We start from the raw sequence: 27711 nt of genomic DNA, 5'->3' as shown, positions 1-27711 counted from the left end.
TTGGAAGGCTTCCCTAGGCAGACAAACCGGTGGGACGACTCTCGGTTTCTGGCGGGAGGATAACAGGAAGGGATATATATATATATATATTTTGCAGAGTCACACCGCAGCGGTACAGGCTCCCCTTCCTCTCACCCCCCCCCCCCCCAATAATGTGTAACCCAGCAGCCAAACACGCTGATGACATTTGGAGAAGCTTTTGAGGCTCTCCTGCCCGACCAGATCTTCAAAGATCCTGCCTGCTGCCAGCTTTGTGGGGGGTCCCATCGAGGCCGCCGAAGGGCTTTTTGGCACATTCGCACCAGATCCAGGCCCATTCCTACTTTTTTATTTTTAAATTTTATTTATTGATTCAATTTCTAATTCGGTTGTCTCCTCTGGTCTCGTTCGCTCTTCAAACCGTCCCGGTTGGTTTTCTTTATATCTGATCGGCGGCGAAGCCCCTCGCTGAGCTATCTGCTCCAGCCAGCCTGGCTCAGGGCGATGGGATCTGTAATCCGACTGCTGTTTCCCCACCTACGTGGAAGAGAGCGGTTCAAAGAAGCCGGGCGTTTCCTTTCCACAGCTTCTTTTTTTTTTGGGGGGGGGGGGAAATGCGGCCTTTTGGACCCAGAAATCCCAACGTGATTCTTTCAGAGAGCCAGCCGGGTTGGACTCGATGGCCTCAAGGGGCCCTTCCACCTTCACCCCTTAATAATGTCAGTTAAAAAGTTCCGTTGAGGCCTTTGTTGAAAAGATTTGAATTTCGGTTAGCTTTAGCAGGCTGTGTTAACTGATCCTAGCCGCCTGACAGGCAAGGTGGGGCCATCGCCACATGGGCAGGGACTCTCTTGTTCGCACAGATTAGGGAGCAGGTTCGAAACAGGTGTCTGGCTTGGGCTAAACTTCAGTGAAGTCTCTCTCTCTCTGAAGTCTCTCTCTCTCTCCCACTCCCTCTCCTCCTCCCTCTCTCTCTTTCCCGCTTCCTCCTACTCTCTCCCCCCTCTCTTCCTCCCTTTCTGCCACTCTCCTTCCCTCTCTCTTTCTCTCTCTGTGCCTCTCTCTATCCTTTTCTCTTGCTTTCTCTCCCTCCCCCCCCCCCCCGCCTCCTTCTGTGCCTCGGCCTTTCTTGGCTGCTAATCTCTCTCCATCTTTTGTGGGCCGGAAACGGAGCCGAGCTGGCGAGAAGGAAGACATCAAGGGGAGGAGGTGGGATGTTCTAAGCCAGGCAACACCTGCTCACAGGTACAGCCTCCGGGGGAGGAACAAAGGCCACGGGGCCTCCAGGAGCGAGTCTGCTCTTGGCACCACCGCCTAGCAGGTTTTGGCAGGGGGCACACGGGGAGCAGTAGGTGCCAAGGAGCTGAGTCAAAGCAGAAGCTACCGTACCTTGTTCACCTTGACTGGGGGAAAGGGCGGCCAGACGGGAGTGGCCCAGGGAATAGGTGTGGAGAGCCTTGGATGGAGCCCAGGGAACTGAGGGAGCACCTTCTAAAGAAATGCCTGGCCTTTCCTTTCCTTTCTTCTTTCCTTTCCTTCCTTTCCTTTCTTCTTTCCTTTCCTTTCCTTTCCTTCCTTTCCTTTCTTCTTTCCTTTCCTTTCTTCTTTCCTTTCTTCTTTCCTTTCCTTTCCTTTCTTCTTTCCCTTCCTTTCCTTTCCTTTCCTTTCCTTTCCTTTCTTCTTTCCTTTCTTCTTTTCTTTCCTTTCTTCTTTCCTTTCTTCTTTCCTTTCCTTTCCTTTCCTTTCCTTTCCCTTCCTTTCCTTTCCTTTCTTCTTTCCTTTCCTTTCCTTTCCTTTCCTTTCCTTTCCTTTCCTTTCCTTTCCTTTCCTTTCCTTTCTTCTTTCCTTTTTCTTTCCTTTCCTTTCCTTTCCTTTCCTTTCTTCTTTCCTTTCTTCTTTCCTTTCCTTTCCTTTCCTTCCTTTCCTTTCCTTTCCTTTCCTTTCCTTTCCTTTCCTTTCCTTTCTTTCTTTCCTTTCCTTTCCTTTCCTTTCCCTTCCATCCAACAGTGTGTGCGTTGAGTATTTTTCTCTGTTTGTATATCTGTATTTTTATTGTTGCTGTGTGCCATTAGTTACCCATCTCAGGAGCTGATGTACCTATTCCTTGAACATTTTTCAAAAATTGTCTAGCTGTCTTCCGTTCTCTCCTTCCACCCAAGTTGTTTAACATGGATAAACACTGACAGCAGCTCTGAGTTCTTACCCTCCAAGGGCAGGTGCAGCTCGGAGCCGAACTTTGATCCTATAAAACACTGCCAAAGCTTTACTACACGTTAACATCCCAGTGACACAAGCCCAATTCCTGAAAATCAAGAGGAGATCAATTTTTCCCCTTTTAGAAAAGGTGAGCCTGGAGTTCTGGACCCCTGTGTTTTGCCCCAGTGGCCCCTTGCAATGTGCAAACCTTCCCAAATCCCCCCCCACCCCCAGATAACAGATAACCAGAACTGGAAGGGACCTTGCAGGTCATGTAGTCTACCCCCCACCCCCAAGCAGGAATCCTACACCCTTTCTGACAGATGACAGTCTAATCTCTTCTTGAAGGTCTCAAGGCCTTCCGAGGGCAACTTCTGTTCCATGGGTTGATTGTTCTCCCTGTCAGAAAGTTTCTCCTTATTTCCATAGTTGAATCTCTCCTTGTTCAGTTTCCACCTATTATTCCTTGTCTGGCCTTCAGGTGCTTTGGAAAATAGCTTGAGCACCTTCCTCCTCTCTGTGGCAGCCCCTCAAATATGGGAAGGCTGCTCTCCTGTCTCCCCTGGTCCTTCTCTTCCCTAGACTAGCCAGGCCCAGTTCCTGCAACCGTTCATCGAATGTTTTAGCCTCCAGTCCCCTCATCATCCTGGTTGCTCTTCAGCTTTCGTTTCTTATCCCATGCTAGCTCATCCCTGCCTCTATCCAGGCCTGATCCACGATTGATCTCCTCCAAAATCAGTTCCTGGATCTGTGCATGCCAACTCCTTGGAGTAAATCAACTAGTTCTTCCCTATTGGAAAAAAAAAAAAAAAGAGAGAGAGAGAGAGAGAGAGAGAGACGTTTTTTTGCTGTGAGTCAAACCAGCCTTGTCATCTCTTCCGAGGTCAGCGTGACCCGACGTCATTTTTCCTTAACAAAGCCAGGCATCTGCTGCCCTAGGCATCACAAGGTCCCAAAGCTCTCGGTTCAACGCATCTTGGTGCCAAAAAGAAAAGGCCAAAAGCAGAAAGACCAACCAGGAAAAAAAAACAAAAAACCCAGAGATGGTTGAGATAAGCCTCTCTCTGCTGTGGGGCTGAAAATACTTCCAGAATTCCTTTGGATGGGCTGGTGGTGTTTTCGTTCAGAGCATCCCAATATGGAATACAGAATGGCAGAGTCGGAAGGGACCCCCCGAGGTCTCATAGTCTAACCCCCTGCTCAGGCAGGATATCCTACGTGAGGGTTGGGCAACTGTGCGGCTCCAGTTCCACCCGGAGTCTTTTATACACAAGGCATGTCGATGCCCGTAACTGCGAGAGGGATCTGGGATAGGGATCTAGTAGATAATCGCTTAAAATATGAGGCAACAGTGTGCGGTGGCAGCCCAAAAGGCCAATGCAATCCTAAGCTGCATTAACAGAGGGATAGAATCAAGATCATGGGAAGTTCTAGTAGCACTTTACAAATCCTTACTAAGACCACACTTGGAATACATCCAAGGGTAATAAATATATAAAAAGATGTTGAGACTCTGGAAAGAGTGCAGAGAAGAGCAACAAAGATGACTGGGGGACTGGAGGCTAAAACATACAATGGACGATTGCAGGAACTGGGCCTGGCTAGTCTAGGGAAGAGAAGGACCAAGGGAGACAGGAGAGCAGCCTTCCAAGATTTGAGGGGCTGCCCCAGAGAGGAGGAAGGGGTCTATCTATCCTCCAAGGCACCTGAAGGCCAGACAAGGAACAATGGATGGAAACTGAACAAGGAGAGATTCAACCTGGAAAGAAGGAGAAACTTTCTGACAGGGAGAACAAGCAATCAGTGGAACTATTTGCCTCCTGAAGCCCTGGTTGCTCTGTCGCTGGAGGCTTTCAAGAAACGACTGGACAGCCATTTATTTGCAATGGCATAGAGCCAGAGTCTTCAGACTTGACAGTTTGAAGACTTGTGGACTTCAACTCCCAGAATTCCTGAGCTAAACATGGACTGGAGGAGGAATTCTGGGAGCCGAAGTCCACAAGTCTTCAAGCTGTCAAGTCTGAAGCCCCCTGGTATAGGGTCTCCTAGTCAAGCAGGCGGTAGACTAGAAGACCTCCCGGGTCCCTTCCAACTCTGTTATTCTATATCCTATGTGATGGGCTGCTGAATATCCCACACACCTGTTGCTGAAAAACCCCCACGGGCCTATCTTCATGCCATCATAAGGCAGTGAGTTTATATGAAGGCTCCGTGAGTGCGTCATCCAGGTATCACAGAATAGTAAGCAGGTGTAGTGAATTCTTATGCTGAGAGCTGAAGGATGGAGGATGGATTTGCACACTAAGATAACAAAAAAAAGAACATTATCTAAGTGGGTAGGGCCATACGATGCAACAAGGCTGCATCCCCCGATCTGCATTTTCTGGCCATTTTTTTTTTGCTTAATTTCCCCAGCCACGACTCGGCGCTTGAGATCCGGCGACTTGACTTTCTACCTTGCTCTCGGCATTCTGTCCCTCCCTCTTCGGCAGGAGAGGAAACCAGCAAGGAAAGGGTTGTGGGTTTCGTGGTGGTGGTGGTGGTGGTGGTGGCGGCAACCGGGGTTTACCTCTTCCTGGGTTGCATCCTTTGGGATTCTTTTTTTTCCAGATGCCTGGATCTAATTACGGTGATAATTGATCATTTCATGAAGCAACACCTTGCGAGCAAAGCTGGGGACCCTGTTTTTGGAAAAACAACTCTTAAAAAACAAAGCCTGTTGCACGGCGGCCATAAGGGTTGGATTTATTGAAAATATAAATCCATTTTGCACTGCTGAATGTGCATTGCAGGCCTGTATTTGTATAGGAGTGAAAATAAAATACGTTGGTCCTTGCCATCTCTTTCTCTTTCTCTCTCTCTCTCTCTCTCCCTTCCTCCCTCTCTTTCTCTCTCTCTCTCTCCTCCCCTCTCTCCCTCTCTTTCTCTCTCTCTCTCTCTCCCTCTCTTCCTCTCTCTCCTCTCTCTCTCTCTCTCTCTCCTCTCTCTCTCTCTTCTCTCTCTCTCTCCTCTCTCTCCCTCCCTCTCTCTCTCTCTCTCTCTCTCTCCCTCCCTCCCTCCTCTTCTCTCTCTCTCTCTCTCCCTCTCCTCCTCTTCTCTCTCTCTCTCTCCCTCCTCCCCTCTCTCTCTCTTCTCTCTCTCTCTCTTTCTCTCTCTCTCTCTCCTCTCCCTCCCTCTCTTTCTCTCTCTCTCTGCCTTTTCCGAAAAGACTATTGTAATTTAAATGAACCCTTCTGATTTATTTTTCACAACAATCATTCATTCGTTGAATTTGGATCACGTAACCCTGGGGACGCTACAAGGGTCATGTGTGAAAAATGGTCCTAAGTCACTTTGGGAGGGGGGCGCCACCGTAACTTGGAACGGTCACTAAACGAACAGTCGTAAGTTGAGGACTGCCTGTAATATTGGAGGGTATAATGCAGAGTGCCAGGCTCTTGTCAAGTGGAGGGGGGGGAAAACAGGAGGCAAATCCAGAGCAGAAACTCATGCAGAGAAGAACAGGTTACCTCTCCAACCTCAGCTCAGCCTAAAAGAAGCTGCGTTCAAATTCTTTTTTGCGGTTCTTTTTCTGAGTTGGGTTGTGGCAGCCCAAATGGGTCTCCTGAAGCCTCAGTTCCGACATCTGCCTCCTGTGTTCGAAATACCGACATCCACAGCATGTGTGTGTGTGTAAAAAACCACAAATGGCAGGATTTGGCAGTGCAGTTGAGACCCCCAACCCTTAGGCCTCCCATCCCCCTTTTGATTGTTGGGCTGCAGCAGCCATCTTGCCTTTTCTGACCTTCTTCTCCTCGGGAACCCCACTGTTTTCCTTCTGGCCCAGCCCCAGCCCCCCCCCAAAATTATTTAATGAGCTCTGCCGGTGTTGTCCCACAAACATTTCAGCATCTCTCTCTTGCAATTTGCATCTTAGCAGCCCTCGACTAGCTCTCCAAGGCATAAATCGAAGGGGCGCCTTGCCTATCTCTCAGTTTGGGGAAAAAAATTGGCCCAACTGCCTCGAATCCCCTACGAAACCAAGGCATCTGGAGCCCGTTCTAGCCACTGAGGTCAAAAGCCAATGCTTGCTTTGCAGAAAATCTGGGATATTCGCCGTTAAAAAGCGCTGCGTTCTTCAAAACAGCAATCGACCACGACAATCTCTAGGATTGTCTTAAGCGAAAACTTGGGGCACCACCCACCACGGAACGGATGGCCCCGTTTTTCTACACAGCTTCCAGTTTGCAGCCAGGATGTAGCTGGCTGGGATGAGAATTTGTTTTTTGTTTTTAAAAAAAAAGTGGTTTTGCCCAAAGATTGCACCCAGGTTACAAACTCCCCCTTTGGAAAAAAAACCAAAAACCCACCATTTAACCTGCTTAAAAAAAAAAAAAAGCAAATAAAAGGGAATTGCGCTTGCGACTCACACGGGATTTGTGGGCACAAAAGTCACCCATTTCGACCCAGGATAAATTTCCTCCCCCCACCCCTTTCCTTTTTCCTCCCAGGGCTGGAACAGAGCCCCCTTTGTGGTGGGCAGGTTTCAAAGCCATCGTAGGGTCTGCCGTTAGATCATATCAGACCCTTCCCCCATCCCAATCGTATCCCAAGATGGCAGGACACACCTGTTTATGGCTAGAGGCAAAGAGATTGGTCGGGCGTGGAAAATCCACCTGCCCAGGGAGGGGTCAAGGAGCTACATGTAAGTGGAGCTGTTAGACTTTCTCTGTCTTTCTCCTATTCCAGCTTCAACAAGCCAGACACTCCAGGCTCCGACAAGCACCCCGCGATGACGCGCCTCTCTTCGCTTACTTAATTTTTATTTAAAATTTTATTTTTATTTTTTTTCAAGCATTTGGTTTTTCTTTCCCGGCCTTGCCGTTTCAAGTCTACCGAGCTCCTTCCACCATCTTGGCGGGCTTGGTGAAGGCCCGTCCGTCCCGTCCCGACGACGCCGTGTCCTCCGCACTCTTTCGCCCGCGAAAAATCCCACCTTGACAGTGTCGCGGAGTGGAAAGCTTCAAGGCCGAAGTCGTTCGCCAGAGGCCTGCCTCGACTCGCTTGGTTCATGTATTTATTGGTTTCCCATGCTTGGGTGGGGAAAAAAAAAGGTTTCCTGTTTGCCTGACAGCCGAATCATTTCAGTGGCGATGCTGCCTTTGTTAGCGTCTTTCCTGCAAGAAGTCTGCCGTCGTATGTCGGATCAGCGTAAAATGGGAGTTTAAGTGGTGTTCCGGTTGGCTGGTACATACGTGTCTCATCTTAGTGTGTTTTCTTCTTCTTCTTCTTCTTCTTCTTCTTCTTCTTCTTCTTCTTCTTCTTCTTCTTCTTCTTCTTCTTCTTCTTCTTCTTCTTCTTCTTCTTCTCCTTCTCCTTCTTCTTCTTCTTCTTCTTCTTCTTCTTCTTCTTCTTCTCCTCTCTCCTCTCTCCTCTCTCCTTTCTTTTTTGCTTTTTTCTTCTTCCTTCCTTCTTTCTGGCTCTTTTCTTTCCCCAGGTTAAACTGGAGGAAGTTCTGTAGAAGCAGATCAGGTTTTTGTCTACTTAGATATGGGAGGAAGGGTGGGTGAGGAGTAGGCTGAAATTTCATGAATTCAAACATTCACCTTACAACTAGCCAAACCAGTCGGGGCAGGTAGAGGCATAGAGACAGGTAATCCAATCTGAGCCAGCCAATAGGAGGAAAGGTAAGCCTCTCCAATCTTGACAAAGAAGGCAGGTTTGCGGATCGCGGCGAGTGGGGGGCAACCGAGTGGGCGAAAACCTTCCATGGGGGACAAGGAGGTGACAAGGAAGCGAGAGGCCTGGGTTTGTAACGGTGGTTGGATTCGAAACGCCTTTTCTTCTTGTCGGATCGCGGCTTTTCCATTCTTGGCTGTTTGGTTCGGTCTTTTCCATAGGAACTCGGTTGGCCTGATCCCCGATTACTGGGGGTGGGGGGTGGGGAGGAAGCAATTAACCGGGAAGATCCTTCCCATCATTACTGGGGTGATCTTAGGGGACTCTCCGAGCTGTAAATCGGAATCTGCAGATGATGGAGAAAGTAGAGATTTTGAGTAGAACCGAAGAAGACAGGGGTGAAGCTCTCTCCAGGATTGCGGCAGAACTGAGGGGCCATTTTAAGCAAATCTCCTTCTCCTTCTTTCTCTCTTGAACCATTTGCAAGTCCTGCTTGGAGGGAACGTAATGGAGGCTTTTCCTTCCTGTTCTCGCTTGGCCGAGATCGCTTTCTCTGCCACACTCAACCTGCCTCTACTCGCGGGATCCGGTTGGCCCCTGAGAAGGAGACCTCCATAGGAGCAGGTTGGAAGCCTCCCCCTCTCCCATCACCCCATCATCAGGTGGGATTTTGAGGTCTTCCCGCTCATCCGCCCGGGAGGACGGTGGCTGAGCAACATGGCCGTTTCCCTGGCAGCACCTGAATTTTGGCCTTGGGTCAAGGACCGTTGGGTTGGGTGAGGGACTAAGCAGGAAGCAGTGGGTTGACTTTAGAGAAGTTGTCCTTTGCTTAGCCTCCACCTGTCCATAACGTAGTTCCTTGAACGCTTCCCCTGTGGCCCTCCCTTTTGGAAAAGCCATATTTATTTATTTTTTTGGTTTGTTTACCTGTTCTGCTGCGTGGGTAGGAGGCTGTGCTTTGCTTCTTGGGGGTTGTTATTTATTTATTTATTGAATGGAAATATGCTGTTTGGGTGGGTATTGCAACCCTGAAGTCGGCCCACAAACAATTAAAAGAAAAAGGTGCTTTCCAAATCATTGGAAACCCTTTAATAAGATTTCTGTCCCTCCTCACGCCTGACTCCACCAGCAGAAGCTGCAATTGCCAGCATAGTTTTGAGTTAGCAAAGTTTTTGTTAGGGAGTAAAGATAAGTGGACTTTTATTGTTCACAAATCCAGATGTGCCCTCGGCTGGAGAATTACAGAGGCCGGTATGAGTCGCCTCAAATCACGTTGAGAGCCAAATTTCTCCTAGTTTAAAAAAAAGTTAATTTGAATTGCCCTCTTGAGCTTCAGATGTTTCCAACAGCATCCTGGGCATGAGTCTGCCTTTCGGATGTTTTTTTTAAAGTAACCTTTCTTTTTTTAAAAAAGTAACAAGTAAATTCATAAATAAACAGATGTTTCAGACCTCCCCAGTTTACAGAAAGGCAACACATATGCAGGCTTTCCAAAGCAGTTCCAAAGAATACTGGCTGTTAAAAGGGAAATTAAGCAGAAAAATAAATGTTAGCAATTAAGAGACGGGCAAAATAAGATTTACAAGACTCTTGAAGTTTAATGCTCCTTAGCCAGTCATTTCAGCCAGGCCTCCGAAGTGAACAGTGTTTGATCGAAACGAAAGAGATATCTGGGTTATGTACCTCCTTACAGGTTTTATGTATCCTTATGCGCCCTGTTTATCATTTTATTGGGTGATACAGGCTTTGTGCAACTTGTTCGCGGGTGGATTGTAATATTTGTGAACCAGTATTAAGATTTGAACGCGTGCCAGGCACGTTTCCATCTTGATGTCTTTCCTTAATAATTTTTATCTAGTCGTTTGGAGGGTGCCTGCACGATTAATTCTCCCTTCCAGATGTTCTCGGCATTTGGAATAAAATTAATATTGAATCCCAACCTCTTGGTTTCTGCGAGGTCTTCAGGACCGTTGAGCGCACCGCCTCCTCCCCAAGCCACCAGGAAGGAGGAAATCCTTCCATATATTCATTGGATTATAAGTATCCTTGGTTTTGGGTTTTTTTTTCTTTCTGTCCTGCCTCTGCCCGTTTCCTGGTCTTTATTGTTGGAAATGTTTGAGCAACCTACCCTGAAAACGAGAAGTAAAATTAAGTGCGTAAGCCAATCCCTGCAGGGTTGGTTGTTAGATGGATTTCGCCCCGTATTTTCTGTATTTAACAGGGAAAATTTATTTTCACCTGGGTTAGATTTGCCCTCTGGGTTCACCTTCCCCAACCAAACAGAGAACTTCAGGAAGCTGTAAAAAAAAAAACAGCATTTTGTGCAGGGCGATCCCCATCTTGTTTATGAGGTTTATGTTTAGGTCTTCTGGCACGAAGCCGGGTTTCGTGCAAAGCAGGTGCAGAGGAAAATGGCACGGCTTTTTTAAGACTCCAAAGCCGAGAATTGCTCTGTTTAAAAAAACAGAAAACCTACCTTGAAAGGACTACTTACTTCTCCATCATAATTTAGAGAGAGAGAGAGAGAGAGAGAGAGGGGGGATGACAAAAAGTCACTTTTTGTCTCCTCACTGACAAAAGCGCTCCCAAATTGCTTTGAGGGGCCAAATTAGGCCCGCAAAAGACCTCTGACAGCTCTGTATTGGTTTGGGGACTTTTTCTTCTTCTCAAAGGTCCCAAAATCTGTTTTGTGAAGGGCCTTGTTAGTGAGTTTGGGGGGCGGGGGTGAAAATCACAACAAAAATGGCACCCGCCGAGCCAAATTGGTGGGGTTAAATTCTGAGCTGCATGCTAGACACGGCAGCAAAAGTGGTTAACAATAAGTCTGGGGATGAATTTGAGGGTATAAAGAAAGACACAGGATTTTTATTATTATTATTATTATTATTTTTTAGGGAAGGAGTCATCTGTATTTTGTTGATGAAGAGACTTGGTTTTTAACCTCTTCAATGCTCCCAGGAAGTCTTCAAGGGGTCATTGAAATGTCTACCCCTTTCCTTTCTCAATAAGGCTGCTATTTAAAAAAAAAAATCTAAATGGGGCAAAGATGCTATCACTGAAGCATGCATGAGGAGGGGGAAAGAGCTTTTAGCTCCCCCCTTAAAACCACGAGCAAACAAGGCCAACCTGTCCCTTTCTACTCCAGAAGCTATTTATTTGATGACGCTTCCAGATAAGAGGTTTATTTTCTCATTCTTTGTTCTTCTTGGCCTCTTTGGCTATTGATTAAGACTTAGCTGGGCAGGTTAACTAACAAGTTAGAAGAAGTGAGCTGTGTTTTTTTTGTTCCTTTCCTCTTGGCTCACATTCCGTTCGAGGCCTGGAGCAACCTGGATCAGAAACCAGTAACACAGCATTCCCAGTTTGGAAGAGTAGGGATGTATGTCTTTGTAAAAGCCACTGGGAACGCGGTGTGTCTGCTACTCCAGGAGAGAGGGAGGGAAGGAGGGAGGAAAATAGAGAAGGAGGGAGGGAGGAAAAAAAGGGAGGGAAGAAGAAAGGAAAATAGAGAAGGAGGAAGGGGAGGGAGAGAGGGAGGGAGGGAGGAGAAGAAGTGAGGGAGGGAAGATGGAAGGAAGGAAGGAAGGAAGGAAGGAAGGAAGGAAGGAAGAAAGAAAGAAAGAAAGAAAGAAAGAAAGAAAGAAAGAAAGAAAGAAAGAAAAGAGAAGAAAGTTACTACTTCTTCTCAGTCTTTTCATTGTTTGCTCCCACTTCCCTTTTGCCTCTTTGCCTCCGGCTCAAGCATTGGCCCAAAGGGGTGATGATTAACCAAACAAAGACTCGTCACCTGGACAACAGTGCAGGTAGATTTGCATTTTGTGGGTAACTAACGCCTGGAAATTATGGGCTTCCAGAACCGCTGACAGAAAGAGGGGGTTCTGCGTTTGCTTTTCTGTTACCTGCAACAAAGGCAGCGTGCTGTTTTCTTGTCTTGCTGGGGGCACAGTTCCAATTTCTTTCTTTCATTTTCTCTTTCTTTCTTTCTTTCTTTTCCTCTTTCCCCCCACTTTTGCCTCTGTAGAAGGGCCAACTTTAAGAAAGTGACCCCCATCCATTATTACTTTAGGAGAAAATTTGAGGCTGGGGCATTTCTTAAAGAGGCTCCCAGGTTGCCACTTTGTTTTAAAGAGATTTCCCCCCGCCTTCCCACCAGCAGCCCCTTTGAGCAGTAACTGGGTGGGTGTTTTTAATGGCCCATGAGCCTGTTGGCGGTTCAGGACATGGCCTGGAGTCCAAGCTTTGGAACGTGGCGTTCCTGTGGCTGATCATCTCGGCACAGGGAGTTGTAACATGGAAAGGCTGGCTTAATGTTCCCTTTGCCCTTGGGATGGGAGACTCCGTGGGCCCCGTTGGCAGCAGTAAGAAAAACAGCAGTTGCAGAGCCTGATTGAGGCCTGATTGAATAGACTAACAGAGGTGGAAGGGACCTTGGAGGTCTTCTAGTCCAACCCCCACCCACCCGCTCAAGCAGGAAACCTGATACCCATTCCAGACACGTGGCTGTCCGCTCTTTTCTTTAAAAGCCTCCATTGATGGGGCACCTGCAACTTCTGAAGGCAAGTCCTTCCACTGGTTAATTGTCCCAACTGGCTGGTTTCTAGGTTGCTTCTCTCCTTCATTTGTCTCTGCATTCATTCTTCTTTTCCTGCCTTCAGGTACTTTGGAAAATAAGTTGACCCCCACACACACCTCTTTTCTGTGGCAACCCCTTAAGTGTTGGAATTCTGCTATCTTATTTTAACTCAGGCTTATGGGTCTGAATGCGTTGCTGAAGAGGACCCATGTGGGAAAAGATGGTTGTGGGTTGCTGAAGAGTGATCCAAATAAGCTAATCAAAATACACCCCCCCACACACACAAAAAAAGATCTTTGAGAAAAATGATAGAAATAGTGTTGTTATCTGGTAGAAGCTGGTTGATTTCTTGTCAAATTGTGCTTTTTGCTACCTACGAAATGATAAATAGCAGAGGTGTGTTTATTCTGAGCACCCAAATTCTACCTTTTTGTAAAATTCCTAATAGTGTTGGCATGTGGCGGGCGGACGAAGGAAGGAAGGAAGGAAGGAAGGAAGGAAGGAAGGAAGGAAGGAAGGAAGGAAGGAAGGGAGGGGGAAGGAAGGGAGGGAGGGAGGGGGAAGGAAGGAAGGAAGGAAGGAAGGAAAGGAAGGAAGGGAAGGAAGGAAGGAAGGAAGGAAGGAAGGAAGGAAGGAAGGAAGGAAGGAAGGAAGGAAGGAAGGAAAGAAAGGGAGGGGAGGAAGGAAGGAAAGGAAGGAGGGGAAGGAAGGAAGGAGGGAAGGAAGGAAGGAAGGAAGGAAGGAAGGAAGGAAGGAAGGAAGGAAGGAAGGAAGGAAGGAAGGAAAGAAGATTACACTGTACATGGAAATTATTCAAAATCTCTAATATTAGAATAGAATTCTTCATTGGCCAAATGTGATTGGACACACAAGGAATTTGTCTTGGTGGATATGCCCTTAATTAATCTCTGCAAATAGAAGTTGAGAAAACTATTCCCCAATCCTAATGGCAGTGGGCTATTTAAAGCCAAACATTATGAAAATTAGCCAACATTTTATGATCAAAATTGACAGGAAGTTGGCATTCCAAGATGGACAGAAGCCTTTGGATTAACCAAGCAAAGGCCTTCTCAAGAGCAAGCAGTCCTAAAACCTCCACGGACCTTTCCCTGGATTACAAGGCAAAACTCCTTCCACCTCCCCAAACCTGAGATTTTTGACTCTCGGGTATTTTCCATTTGCCACAATGCAAAAATAATCACCATAAAGTGGCCCTCTTAGGGGGTCCCCAGTCTTAAGTGGCAAAGCCTTTTGGGTTTGGTCCTTCACCTTTGTTATCCGAAAGAAACAAAACCACAGTTAAGAAGGCGGCCCGGAGATTTCTCCAGCTCTTGCATTCCAAGCTCGGACTCTTGATGGAGAACCCCCCAAAAAGTCTTAATTTGAAAACGTTGGAAAAGGTTATCTGACTTTTGCCATTCAGGGGTCCCCTCTGCAGCGATGGGGCGACCAATTTTATGAGAACCGCCTCCCCAAATTGCAAACAGGCCCACCAGCCCAGAAAAGCAACATCTGGGATAGAGTCAGTTTCCAGATTTCTTCCCCACCCTTCCTTGTGGTGTCCCAAATCATTTCTGATCTGCTTAGTTTAGAAAGGTAGGAGGGAGGTGGCTTAGAGAGAAGGGGTGGAGCTTCCAGGTAACCTTGTCCTCCAGACTCCGCCCTTTGGAAAGGCCGTTCTGCTTAAGAACCTGGAAACAAAGGCACCAATTCAGAGATTTAGTCTCTGGCGATGCAGTTTATTTGTCACCGACTTCTGGGCTTTGTCTAAACCATTTTTGCTGTTTTTGCATCAGAGACTTTCAAAAGAAGCACTGGAAACAAAACAAAACATGCTGTTAAAATAGGGATTTTATTTTTTTTTAAAGCCAGAAAGCAGCCATTGGTTTAAACCCCTCATTATTTCTGTTTTTTTTTCTTTCTTTGTCAATCCACAAATGCTGGTTTGGCGGGAGCAGTTTAGGCGTGGGAGATAAAAAGACAGCAGTTTATTTTGTATGGATTAAATGAAAGCTTCCCGATTGTCAGCCGGATTCGATTTCTTTTTTCTTTTTCCTTTTTGACAGCTACTTAATAATCGGGGGAAAAGAAGTAAAGATGAGTCCAATTAGGTGTCAGCAAAGAAAATGTCCTTGTAGCCAAACGCACGGTTTTCACAAAGAGAGGAGAATTTCTTTCTCCCTTCTGTATCTTAATGTAGCCGTTATCCAGGCCTCTTTTTGGGATTTGGGAAATGTTTTCTGGACCCCTGCAAACCAAGAGGGATAGAGACACGAGTAATCGCAAAGATTGGAAAGACCCCTTTGCACCTGTCCAAATTTTGCACACCCAGGTTTGAGCTTCTTATAATAAAAAAAACCCCTCCTACCATGCCGATTTTGAAATGAGCTTCCGAATGCTTGCTTAGAGAGAGGGAGGGGGAAAAGGTTCATTTTAAACCCGTTGCTTGGAGAGGAAAGGCATTCAAAATAGAAAATTTACTTGGGTATTTTCATGCAAACGAAGCTTTGTTATCATCCTAGGCTTCGGTTTGCCAGAATTGGCCCTCAATCTACTTTTGATCTGACATTTATTGAAGCCCGCAAAAGACTGAATAGGTCCCTTTGTAAACAGGTGGGCTCGGAAGAAGAAATGGAACAATCGTGGTTTAGCAACAATAAAAAAGAAAATATCACCAGGCCCTGGTGACATAGCAGGGCTGTTGAGCAATTGCAAAGGAGGCAGTTTAGTTTTCTCTTTTTTTTTTTTTCCAGGAAGTAATCTCTATTACTCAGTAGGATTTACACTTTAAAGGGCTCTACCCACCAGAGACTTCTGAATAATAGCAGCCACATAATAATAATAATAATTCTTCCCCTAGCACTAAAAGTTCCCGTGCCTGAAAGCAACAGATTTGGAAGAATGCTAATTATGGAATTGGCCCATCATTTCTCAGATTTCTTTTTTTTTTTTGCCAAAGTGGCCAGTTAGTATTCTAGTTGCCGACCAAGGATTTTTAGATATGTTCCACTTGGAGATCCGGCTCACTTTAATGCTGTCTTCTTTGGAGGAACAGCACAATAATAACAATGACAATAGCAGTAATGATAATATAAGGAGCAGGTCTTTGATGGGCAGCCCAGAGCCAATTCTCAAATGCAGAATTTTAATAATTTAGCTGCCCCTTGGAAGCATGCATCCAAAATATGTTATTATCAACATTTTTTTCCATGTTCAGAAGCAGCGACGATTGTTAAGCCTCAAATTTTCTGGCTCCCATCAATGAATAAATTTAGTTTTTGCTAAGCCTTGTAGTTGGAGAGAGAGAAAGAGAGAGAGAAAAAAAAAAACCTGCCAGAGTTTTGCGTCTTTTTGAGTTTTGGCTTGCATTTTGGGGTTCCTGCCTTCTGTCAGGACAAGTCCACGAAGAGCCAAAGTCAGAATTATGCAGGCAGTCCTCGACTTACAACAGTTCATTTAGTGACTGCTAGGCCATTACAGCGGCACTGGAAAAAGTAACTTAGGACCATTTATCACACTTAACGACCGTTGCAGCATCCCTGTGGGTCGCGTGATTTACAGTTGGATGCTTGACCACTGATTCACATTTACGACGGTTGCAGTGTTCTGGTTGTAGTGCCCTTTTCCGACTTTCCAACAAGCGAAGTCAATGGGGGGTGGGGTGTAAAAGCTCTGTGTTCCTAATTGAAGAAACACAGTGACGCATTTAACAAAAGTGGAAAGGAAAGAAAATAGGCAAAACTTGTTTAAACAAATTTCTCACTTAGCAACATCGAATTTTTGGGCTCAATTGTGGCCGTAAGTTGAGGACTACCTGTTGTTTGTCAAACATTTTTTTCCTCGGCTGCGGAAGTCTCTTAATTCCTTTTAAGACAATACGGGAATTTTTGTCTTGTGTTGCACGGGTGATCCGGGTTGTGAAAGCAAACAGACACTCCTTCAGGCAAACTTTGTGGAGTTAATTGCTTAAAAAGAAAGAGAGAGAGAGAGAGAGAGAAAACCTCCTTTATTCCTTCCAGTGACTAATCCAGCAGAGGTATTTGTGACCTTAATTAATATAAAATACACACATACACACACACACACACAAAGGCAGAGAAAAAGGGAGAGAAATATTGGAACCAGGCTTCCAAACCTTGCCTGTAATTTATCCACCCGACACGGCAATTTGTTTTCCAAAATCTTGCCAAGGGGAGAGAGAAACTTTGTAATGGCTTGGTCTCTGCTCCCTTTTTTTTTTTTTTTTTTTTTTTAAGATGGCATTTATTTGGACCTTTAGGCCAATTGCTCTGATTTTGTTTCCCACCTCCTATTTTTTCTTCTACTGGAAGCAAAGACCAGCACTGGCTCCATCTGGAGAGAGAGAGAGAGAGAGAGAGAGAGAGAGACGGGAAGGAAAAAAAAGGGAGAGGGTGGGAGAGAAAGAGAAATTAAACATTGACCTTGTTTAATAAGTTAGCAGCGTAATTCGTATTATTGCAAAGCGTAGTTTTAGGGGATGAATGTTTTGCATAGGTTTCCTATGGATTTGAAAACGATGCAAGGTGTGTTTTGTGGGGGTTTTTCCTCCCCAAGTTTTGCATTTTTGAAGAGTGAGCCTCACCGTGCCAGCTCCGACTGAAGGAGCCCTCTCTCATCTTGGCGTTTTTCCCTGGCCTCCAACGCGTGGTAGCAATGGAAATAAAAACCAATAGACTCCCCGCCCCCCACCCCCCCCCACACCAAAATGCTGGCAGTGTTTCATTGGAGCTGAATTGGGTTTCTTGGTCCAGTTTCAAGCTTTTGACAGAATCAACCTCTCTCGTTCAGATATCAGAATAAACCAGAACATGTGTTTTTTTGTTTTTTTTAAAGACCTGGCTTAGCTCTGGAGCCACTGTAGCTTATAAATCCTGGCTTAGAAGTTTAACATCTTGGGCTATCCTTTTGGATTTAAACTAGGATTAAGCAAGCTTCCATCCGGTAGAGTGCACAAACCAGGTGTAGTTTAAAAACCCTTTAAAACTCGGTTTTCTGGCTCCGACTACATGGATTGCGATCAAAAAATAGGAATCCACCCCAAATATTTTCATGTTTGCTGCCGTTTCTTTCTGTTTCCATGTGGTTTTGCTTGGCGCCTACCCTCGTATTGAACCAGGGAGAGGAAGAGGGGAAAATTCTCACCCTCTGACAAGGGCTGATATTTTGGGAATAGTTTCTTCTTGCTTTCCTCCCTTCCTTTCAGGCAGAATATCCATTTTGAGAAGTCATTGGCATCTTACTAGGCAGCGTTGGATGTTTTATCTGTTTCTAATACTGCCTGGTAAAGATGTTGATGGCTCCTCCCGTTCATCTTGGGCCCACTTTGGGGAGGGGAAAAAAAAAGCGTCCGTTTGTGGCCAAAACTGGAGAAGAAGGAGAGGAAACGGTGTGGATTCGGGAAGGAGAACCAATATTCTTTTCCTTTTTTTGTCTAAAGACTGGACGATGGGATCGAGAACGTAATCTTTGAGGCAAGATTTGAAGCTCTCTCCATCTTTAGGATGTAGTCCCTATGGAGAATCCCCTTGGTGGGGTTTGCTTCTGCCCCACCCGATTGGCTTTTCTTTCTCAACTGGGGCGGCCAACTGATGCGCTACACGAGCATGTTGCAAGCAGAGCAACCCCAAATTTTTGGAAGGGTGTCTGTATCACCTGAATAATAACAATAATAATGTTCCCATCCGTATCTTTTCAGCTTAGCTGTGCCCGCAAGGTATTTCAATATTATAGGGGTGCTTGCACACACCTGGCAGGTGCCAAAGAAAGTGGGGTCTTGCTGAAAATTGGCCTGTTTATTTTTTATGCATATTTGCACACACAGAAACACACACACACACACACACAGATGTACACCCCTTGCTTAAGACTCTTGCTGTTCGCCCACTTTAGTTTTGCCAAAAAGGTCTCCTGAAATTTCTCCAGAAACCAGGCCGCCTCCCGAAAAACCTCAACGGGGAAGATTCCTTCCCTTTGTTCCTCGAAAATCTTGCCGTTCTCTCTCCCGCCTCTCTTGAATGTTCCACCTGCTCTTTTCTTTACTGTCTCGGACTGATAAATATGATTTTTACAGCCTCGGAAGGCGTCTCTGAACGCTGTTGTTTCACGAGCAACGGACTTTTCTTTCCAATTCGCCGGTGTGCCGACAACTTTCAGATCGTGGTCCTCTGTGGACATCTTACTAGACAGTGCTGGATTTTGTCAGTGTACTCTAACACTGTCTGGTAACGATGTTTAAAGAGCGAGCCAAACTACTTCGTTGCCCGGAAGTCTTCAAAGTGCAAGAAACCGAATCCAGGCTAGCTAAAAAAAAGTAAGATGTGTGCAAACGGGTCCAGAGGCTGGCGAGAGCCACAGAGCCGAATTTCTCTGAGGTTCGACTGTCGCTCTAGGCAGCGCTTTGCAACCTTTAAGGTGTGTGGACTTCAATTCCCAGGATTCCCCAGCCACCCAGAGAATTCTGGGAGTTGAAAACCAGACCTCTTTCAATTGCCGAGGCTGAGAAACATTGTTCTGGGGAAAGTAAATTACACTGCCCATCGGGAGGAGGTAAAGGATAGGATTGGAAAAGGGGTTGCAGGGTTGTCTTTTTGCTGGTTTGATACGCAGCTTGGCTTGCTTACGTGAGATGTCTGGCTGGCAAGCCTTGATGCTCTTCCCACTTGCATGCATGCTCCGTCTTTTACTCCTTAAGATTGAGGAAGGGGAAATTGGTGCATGGAAATTTTCTGGCCCCTCAGAATGGGGGGGGGAGGGGAGATAAAGGAGGCTGAGTAAAAGTCTATGGATGAAAAAGAACATATAAAAGATCAAAGGTAAAAGGAAAGCACTCGAGAAGAACGCAGCAAAAGGAACGAAAAGTTTTAGGCAGCAAAGCACCAGCAGGCTCTTAAACTGGCGATTATGGGAGAGAGAGAATCAGAACTGTGGTTGAAAGATCGCTGAATTTATTATCGAGCATACATCTATATTTATTACGGGGGGATCTGGTGTAATCGAATCATCGTTCTCGGCTCAGGCAACCTTGCAAGGGATTACTTTGAAGATTTTTTTTTTTAAAAAACGAGACTCTCTCTCTACGCGCCCTTGGGTTGCTGTTGTTGTTGTTCTGTTGTTTTCCAAGGAACGGAGTAACAACAATCGCACACTCCTCATAACAATCCTCGACGTTCACCCGGCTTGCCCCCGCAGTTCCTTCCTCAAAGGGAGGGGAGGTTTTGCCCTACCCTTGTTTAACTTTTGAGGCGAAGGGATGTCTTGCACGCAGCGCCAGCTTGAGCTCAGCGGCCGGCCCAGTGAGTCATGTCAGGTCACACCCAAGTTGATTTCTCCATAGCTTGGCTCTTTTTCAACTTTTCCACCCTGGAATCCTCAGGCATCCTAGCCTGAATCCGGCCGGGTGTTTCTGGAACAGAAGCAACCGTTTGGGACGGGGAACATGGACCGTGTGCTTCCCATCCTTGACCTCAGAGCCACGTGGCCCATCTCTCTCTCTCTTTCCCTTTCCCCCTCCCTCCCTCCCCTTCTCTCTCTCCTTCCCCCCCCCTTCTTCTCTCTTTCTCTCTCTGGCTCCCTCTCTCCCCCCCTCTCTATGCCTCAAAATACAGGGTGGCTGGGTAGTTTCCCGCCTAGACCTAGAACGCAGAACCTACAACCTCTTCCATGGTGGGTCTCCTTCTCCTGATTGGGTTTTTCTCACCCCGTGGCAATTTCACAGAGGCCTCCAACCTCACGAAGGGATTCTGCATTTCTCGTACATCATTGGGTGACAATCAGGAGGCTGTGAGTTCAACCCTCAGGAGAGGCGGGGATTTCCTTCTCTGGGCACCCTGAGAATATATCTGCCGAACAAAACTCTGCATTGGTGACAAGAAGGGCATCTGGCCAGTAAAAACTCTGCTAACTTCATTCATCTGCCCAGATTCCACAAGGGGTGATGGGGTCATTCAAAGATGATGAAGATTCGCATCCCACCAGAAGCCCAACCAGCTCAGTCCCGATTGGCCCAGTCGAGAAGCAGAGATGGGGTAAGCCAGGCTAGGCCATCCATCCTCCCGTTGGACCTTTCCAACTGAACCAGGACCACCCTTTGGAAAAAGGACTTGGAAGATCTAGAACCCCACACCTCAGGCGTTGAGTCATCTAGATTTACAGTCTAGATCCTGGTCAATACGATTCGCGTGGCCCCATTAGCCCTTGCTTGTCGTCCTTTGAGAAAGCGCACTATCGAGAAGCCATGAATGATCCGCAACGATGTTCACGGTGATAGCTTTTTCTTCATAATTATTCACTGATGGCTTTGATGCTCTTTCTCCCATTCAAGAGGAACGGCATAGAAAACGGCCATCATAAGAAGGCCTGATCCAGATAAGAGAGTTTGAGGAATTCCTCTTCCTGTTATGGGAGGGGGGGGGGAAATTCTTCAGTTCCCCCCCCCCCCTGACGTCCTCTAACCAAGCTTTCTCAACGGACGCGAATTGGAATATTAAAGTGAACGCTTGAACGCTCCACGGTTTTGCCGCCGACCAAACTGGCTTCCCTCTTCCTCCTTCCTTAGATTTATTATCTTGGTCGTCATCATTCCAAGGAGCGGGAGACGGGGATGTGGGGTTACTGATTAACCGGGCAGAAACTTGATTGAGGAAATGCGGAACCGCAAAATTGACTTTTGCCGTGGGGGCTGCAAGGGGAACTCCTCGGGCCGAGCGTGCTTGCTTTGGAAAGCGGGTTGGAATTAAATTAACCCCCCCCCCTGGGCATTTTGGAGGAGACAATCTCTCCTTTTCCGGTCCCCTATTACAAGCTCTCCTACCCTTGGCCTTTCCTTGCTTCATTGCTGGGTGTTTGGACATCCCCAAGCCAAGGCCCCGGTTCCAATTTTGCACCGGAAAAGTTTGTCCTCTTCGGGGTCCCGACGTTCAGTGAGCTTTGCCTTCGCCAGAGTTTGAGCCATGGCGGTGCGGTGGTTAGAATGCGGTATTGCAGGGTGACTCTGCCCACCGCCAGCAGTTCGATCCTGACTGGCTCAAGGTTGACTCAGCCTCCCATCCTTCTGAGGGCCGTGTAAAGCACCGCAAGGTGCTGTATAAGTCTAAGTGCTATTGCTATTGTCTTGCAATGCTGGTGACCAGGCCAGGGGGAATTGTATGAATTGGGTGGGGTGGGTTGAGAAGGAGGAGAGGGGGAGAAAGCCAATGTAAGATTGGCCTTGGAGCTTCAAAGAGCAGAAGAGCCTTCAAGAGGTCCGGTCAGTTGGCAGCCCCTATCAAACAGGAAAACCACTCTCCTTTTTTAAAAAAAAAATCTCTTGCAGTTGCTACTAAAACTCACAACCTGCTGAACATCCTCCCTCTCTCTCCCTCTCTCTCTCTCTCCCTCCCTCCCTCTCTTTCTCTGTATTGTGCTTCGTTAATCAACCATGTTGCCGTAAGAACGAACATTTTCACAAAATTTTGGGAAGTTGAGTAAAGTTTTGGGCAGAGAAAGGGTTTTTGTTAAAATGCAGGTTCCAAACACACCTGTCCTGCAAATGCCAGGAATTGAATTGGGTGTGTGTGTGTGTCCTTCTTTAATTTTCCACCGTAAAAACGATGGCCTTTTTTGACCAAGATCCTTCTCACTAACCCAGATAAGTGAGATTAAATTCAAAAGACTCGCCCAGGGATACAGCAGGCAGCCACCCCCAAAGCCAATTATTTCAATCCCACTCAAAGCACCTGCCATTTCTGATCTTCTAAGAAAGGGGCATCTCACTAAAATAAAACATTTCCTTTTTTCTAACTCGTGTTTTTACCTTTATTTATTTTTTTTAAAGTGAAAACTAATCTAAATTGCATTTAGAGCAGATGGGATCCAGTGAGCACCGACACACCCTGAGCTGAAGTTGCCTTTTGGAGGGGCTCAGGGCGGGAGAGGAGAGAAAGGGAATGACCTGGACTTAAGCTGCTAGTCCTTTCTATCTTTTTTTTTTTCCAACGGTTGAGCCAGATGGCGACCAAGCATGGCCCAACACCTGCCTGCCTTCCTGCCTGCCTGCCTGCCTGCCTGCTTGCCGGCCGATCGCTGTCTTACCAGACAAATTTAGATCTTAATCTATCACTGTCTAATACTGTCTGGTAATGCCGTCGATTTGCACTGGCGTTGTCTTCGCCCCATGGAAACAACCCCGCCACACACACACACCAAAATGGCCTCTCTGCATAAAGCCATAAGGTTGACCGACGGGGTGGTTTCGTCGGGTGCCTGGGTGCGGCTCAGCAGATGCCTGTTTGGCTCCATCCGGTTCAAAGTCTTGCTTTTATCGCCGTGACGTTGGCCCTACGGAGAAGGAATCAACCTTGATAAGCTGCGTGGGTTTAACACCTGTCCGTGTTGCTGCTGCTGCGACCACGTAGCCCCTGCTCGGGAAGGCAAAATGTAGCTCTGTCAACAGCCACGCTGAACTTAGTTCCTGGTTCCCTCCTGGGGACATTAAGAGAGTTGGCCAACAACCAAGTCCCTTAACCAAACAGCAAAGCGCCTTCTTCTCGTGCGCAAGATCTCCGGCTTAGCGTCCGGTGTCTCCCAAGTATTGCTGGGAACAAGGGTTGTCTGAAAGAGGCCAGCGGGAATTAGCAGGACCAGGAGAAACCTGACTTGGTGAGAAGGCCATCTGAGGGGGCTTTTATGGGTCAGAAGCAGTGGTGGCAACTCAGCAGGTTCTGACCAGTTCTGGAGAACTGGTAGCGGAAATTTTGAGTAGTTTGGAGAACCGGCCAATCCCGCTTCTGACTGGCCCCGCCAACCCCATCTCTTCTCTGCCTCCCATTAAGTCCCAGCTGATCGGCTGGGTCTCCTTGGGTTGCCCTGCGCAGGAGAACAGAGCTGGAAAGCAGGTTAGTGGGGTGGGGAGGGAAGGGGGATTTTGCAGTACCCTTCCCCTGCCATGCCCACGCCCACAGAAATGGTAGTTAAAAAAACTGAATCCCACCACTGGTCAGAAGTAATGGCCTTGTAGACCGTATCTGGACAACACAGACAGTTCTTGACTTTGAAGCATTCATTTGGTGATCACGTTAACAACGGCACTGGGGAGAAAAAAGGACCCAGGAATCAAGCATCCTCACGGTCACATGAGCAAAAGGCGGGCGTGTGTTTGTGATGGTTGCAGCACCGACATGTGTGAGCTTCCAGGCTGTTTTCCAATGCAAGAGATCAGTGGGGGGGTAAACTGGATTCCCTCGGGATTCGCTCAGCAGAGGTGATTCGCTTAACCCGCCATGGCAGAGAGGATCGTGCAACCAGAGGCGGCTCACTTAATAACCCCCTGAACTTACAGGAGAACGGAGTTGGAAAGGACCTCAGAGGCCTTCTAGACCAACCCCCTGCTTGGGCAGGAGACCCTGTAACCGTTTCAGACAGACGGCTCTCCCATCTCTTCTTGAAAAACTTCCAGCATTGGGAGCACTCACAACTTCTGAAGGCAAGTTGCTCCACTTAGCAACAGAAAGTCTGGTGCCCACGGGGGTCATAAGCCGAGGACTGTTTGGGAGGTAGGAATTGCAGATCCTTAACCTAGTCCTAGTGGAGTCTTGATTGAGCTTCCGGTCTCCTGCCTCATCCACAGAGAACACAAGGGCCATTTTTTTTTATTTTCTGCCTGCAACGGTTGGGCAGCCGGCTGTTGAATTGTGAAGTAGGGTGCAGGGCAGGGAAGACGCCTTCCTCCCTACCTGCGAATTTAGGCCGAAATTGAAGCCTCCCTCCTTCCACTCCAAGCAGGAGCACGTGAGTTTTGTGATTTTTGTCCCTGTATGCGTGGCACATCAGACAAAAGAGAATCCTGCCATTATCCTGGGAACAAAGGCGGCTTGTGGGCCATTTCCCGGCATTTCTCTCTGGGGTGGGGTTGCTTTGGCCCGAGAAATGCATGATTCAAACTTGTCCCGCTTCCCCCCCTACACACACACACTCCCCACCCCCACAGGCTAAAACCTCAAGCATTTTTGAGCGTGTATGGGCACCCCAGACCGTGAGGAGCAGCCAAACAAAAGTATGCCATCCCCTGAATGGGAGAGTCAAAAGGGGGGTTATTGAAGATCTTTGGAATCAGTCCAGGATTGTGCACTTAATCAGGAGGAGGAAGAGGACGTAGAAAGACAAGAAAGGAAAGGAAGAGGAGGAGGAGCAGGAAGAGACAAGAGGAGGGATGGCGGTGAAGGAGGAGGAGGAAGAAGAGGAGATGAGTGGTGGAGGGCAGGAAAAGAAGAAGGAAAAAGGAGGAGGAGGAGGAGGGATGAAGAAAGACAAGGAAGAAGAGGAAGAGGAGGAGCAGGATGAGGCGAGGAGTGATGGTGGTGGAGGAGAGGAGGAGGAGGAGAAGGAGGGATGGTGGTCAGGAAAGAAGAAGGAAAAAGAGGAGGAGGAGGAAGAGAAGAAAGTATGGGTGCCATTCAGATTGGACTCCAAATTCCCACACTTAGCACGAGAACCGCCTAAGTCAGAAGATAGCAGGAAGTGAGTCAGGAGCTCCTGAACTCGAGCCCCAGAGGCTGGGCTGACGTAACACACAAAGCCAAGTCCTCCTCCACATGGCTCTTGGCTCCATAGGGTGTGCGAACCTGGTCCCTACCTCTCCTGGGCTTCAGGCAGGAGGCTTTCCAGGTCTACCTTTCACCCCTCAGGAGAGGATGGGAGTCACGGGAGACACCTTTGCAAACTCTGCATGCTGCGGGGGTCCACATTCATGGCAAGTGAAACCCTGCCCCCCCCCCCACTTTTTTTAGGCCCCTCCTTTTCACTCCAGGCTCCACCCACCAAAAGCCAGACAGGCGGTTTAACGCCAACCAACTCCATTGCAGCTTGCAAGATAGGTCCCCTATGCAAATCAGACAGGTGGGCAACAGGGACACCCAGGTGACTATATCACATATGTCCTTTATCACTCACATACCTTGCAAAAGGCCCAGGTCATTGCCAGACACACAGACACACACAGACACACATTTAATCCCTGGGAACCCCCTGAAGATTCCAGCAAATAGGGTTTCCTGCCTAAGCAAGGGGTTGGACTAGAAGATCTCCAAGGTCCCTTCCAACTCTGTTATTCTATTCTATTCTATTCTATTCTATTCTATATTCTGCATTCTATTCTATTCTGCATTCTATTCTATTCTGCATTCTATTCTATGCTATTCTGCATTCTATTCTATTCTATTCTGCATTCTACTCTACTCTACTCTACTCTACTCTATTTTCTATACTATTCTATTCTACTCTACTCTACTCTACTTTATTCTAAATTGGCTGCCTGTCCTAACATTATTTCTTCTTTGTGTGTTACCTTAAAGAACCTCCACCGTTCTCCCCACAGGTGACTCCTGAAAACCTCTGGCCCAGCCAGTTTGGGAAGGTGAGCGGGCAGGTTGAGGAAGCATTTTGGGAATCATAAAAACCGCCTGTTTCCTTTTTGTGTCTTTGCTCACAATTAATTGCCACCCTTCGTACGGACGGCCGCAACGTGGTGCCACCCAGATCCCCAGCGATATTTTATCATCTCTCCTTTGCCAGGCTGTGCAAATCAAACATGTCAGTGTTGACTTATATTCCTGGCAGAACCGCAGTAAAGTTGTCGGGGCTTTCTTTTTTCTCCCTCAATTCTCCTCCTCCTTTCTTTATTTAGAGCTGCGTGGAAAATGCTCTCGTTTCTTGTTTATGCGATGTTAATAAAAAGACGTGGATTTCTAATTTGCCTCTGAATTATTTATTTATGCACACACAGACAAACAAACAGGAAAAAAAAACACCTCCACATAAAAGGCTGTTTTTCTTCTTGTTAGGAGCGTAGAGATGGTGATTGGCAGAAGTACTGTAATACAATGCAGTTGGGCGTCTCTATCCCTATAATTTTTCATTTATACATCAAATTGGTTGCCCTCTTTGGAAAAGCTTTATAGCTCCCTCTGCCTTAAGAAAGTTCAAAACATCCTCAAAGATCCATCTCATCCTGGGAACCCTTTTTTTTTATTCTATTACCATCTGGCAGACGGTACAAGGACAATTAAAAACAAGCTGAAAAACAGCTCCTATCCCAGGGCAGTAACTATTGAATCCTAATGTATAGTGCAATATTAATGCAATATCGTGTGTGTGTGTGTTTCAGTTCAATTGTATAGAATGTGAAGGATGTGTGTTTGTGTTTATTTTCACAGTCCTAATGTACATAATGACTTAACGACCGTGTGACTCACTTAACAACTGCAGCGATTCCCTTAACCACCGTGGCAAGAAAGGTCATAAAACGGGGCAAAATTCACCTGTCTCGCTTAGCAACAGAACATGGTGGGCTCAGCTGTGGTTGTAAGCCAAGGACTACCTGGGTGTAGTTTTCATGGGGTGGGGGAAAAGTATATTCATATTCAAGTATATTCAAAGTTACCTAAGGGCTGGAGGTGAATGCTGTTGGGGTAGAAAAACCACACCGGGCATTTTTCACTCACCGCTAATATTACAGCCACCTCACATTCACAACTAGGAGTGCAAAGGTTATGACTCAACTAGGAGGCTTCATGAACACCGTTCGGGGCTCAGAACGACCCCAAGATTCTTCTTACGTTGGTGGAAATGCACTTTGTTACACGTCAGACACATCCTTCACACTGAATGCGCTTTCTATTCTTGTAGACATGGCCGCAAACAAAACCCCAAATGTTTATCGTCCAGGTGGCCGGCACACCTGGAATATTGCATCGAGTTTTGCATCATAAAAAAAAGACTTTGAGACTTTGGAAAGAGCGCAGAAGAGAGCGACAAAGTCGATTAGGAGCCTGGAGGCTAAAACATACAACGAATGGTTCCTGGAATTGGGTGTGTATAGTCTAGTGAATAGAAGGACTAGGAGTGGCACGATAGCAGTCTTCTAATATTTGAGGGGCTGCCCCAAGGGGGGGGTGCATCTATTCTCCAAAGCACCTGAAAGGGGGTTGGACTAGAAGACCTCCAAGGTCCCTTCCAACTCTGTTCTTGGCCCATCCCATCCCTAAGCCTCTCCCACGATATATCAATGGAGACTGTGTGGAAAGAGTTCATAGTTACATTTCTAGGAACTTATATTTCCGACAACCTTACTTGCTCGGTCCACACTATGGCCACTGCAAAGAAGGCCCCAAAGCACCTGCACTTTCTGAGGTTGCTGGAAAAAGAGTGGTCTGGGTGAGAAGTTGTTGGTTACTTTTTACTGGTTTACCATCGGGAGCATTTTGGCCTACTGTGTGACTGTGTGGTAGGTTGGATGCTCTGCAGTGGATAAG

The 27711-nt window shown here is 47.0% G+C and overlaps 1 protein-coding gene and 1 long non-coding RNA gene across 2 annotated transcripts in view; both read left to right on the top strand.

Annotated features, from left to right (window-relative positions):
- Nucleotides 1-27711, top strand: part of TTLL10 (tubulin tyrosine ligase like 10) — a 98772-nt gene that overhangs the window by 37609 nt on the left and 33452 nt on the right. The gene's annotated exons all lie outside the window — the stretch shown is intronic.
- Nucleotides 7227-26149, top strand: LOC148124467 (uncharacterized). Its single transcript, XR_015739831.1, has 2 exons — nt 7227-7401; nt 25776-26149. It is a non-coding gene; the product is annotated as an uncharacterized LOC148124467 (long non-coding RNA).

Source organism: Pseudonaja textilis, chromosome 18 (genome assembly GCF_049901715.1).
Source record: "Pseudonaja textilis isolate UNSWEBS1 chromosome 18, rPseTex1.2, whole genome shotgun sequence".
Classification (NCBI taxonomy): Eukaryota; Metazoa; Chordata; class Lepidosauria; order Squamata; family Elapidae; genus Pseudonaja; species Pseudonaja textilis.
This window is presented reverse-complemented; position numbering and strand designations above follow the sequence as displayed.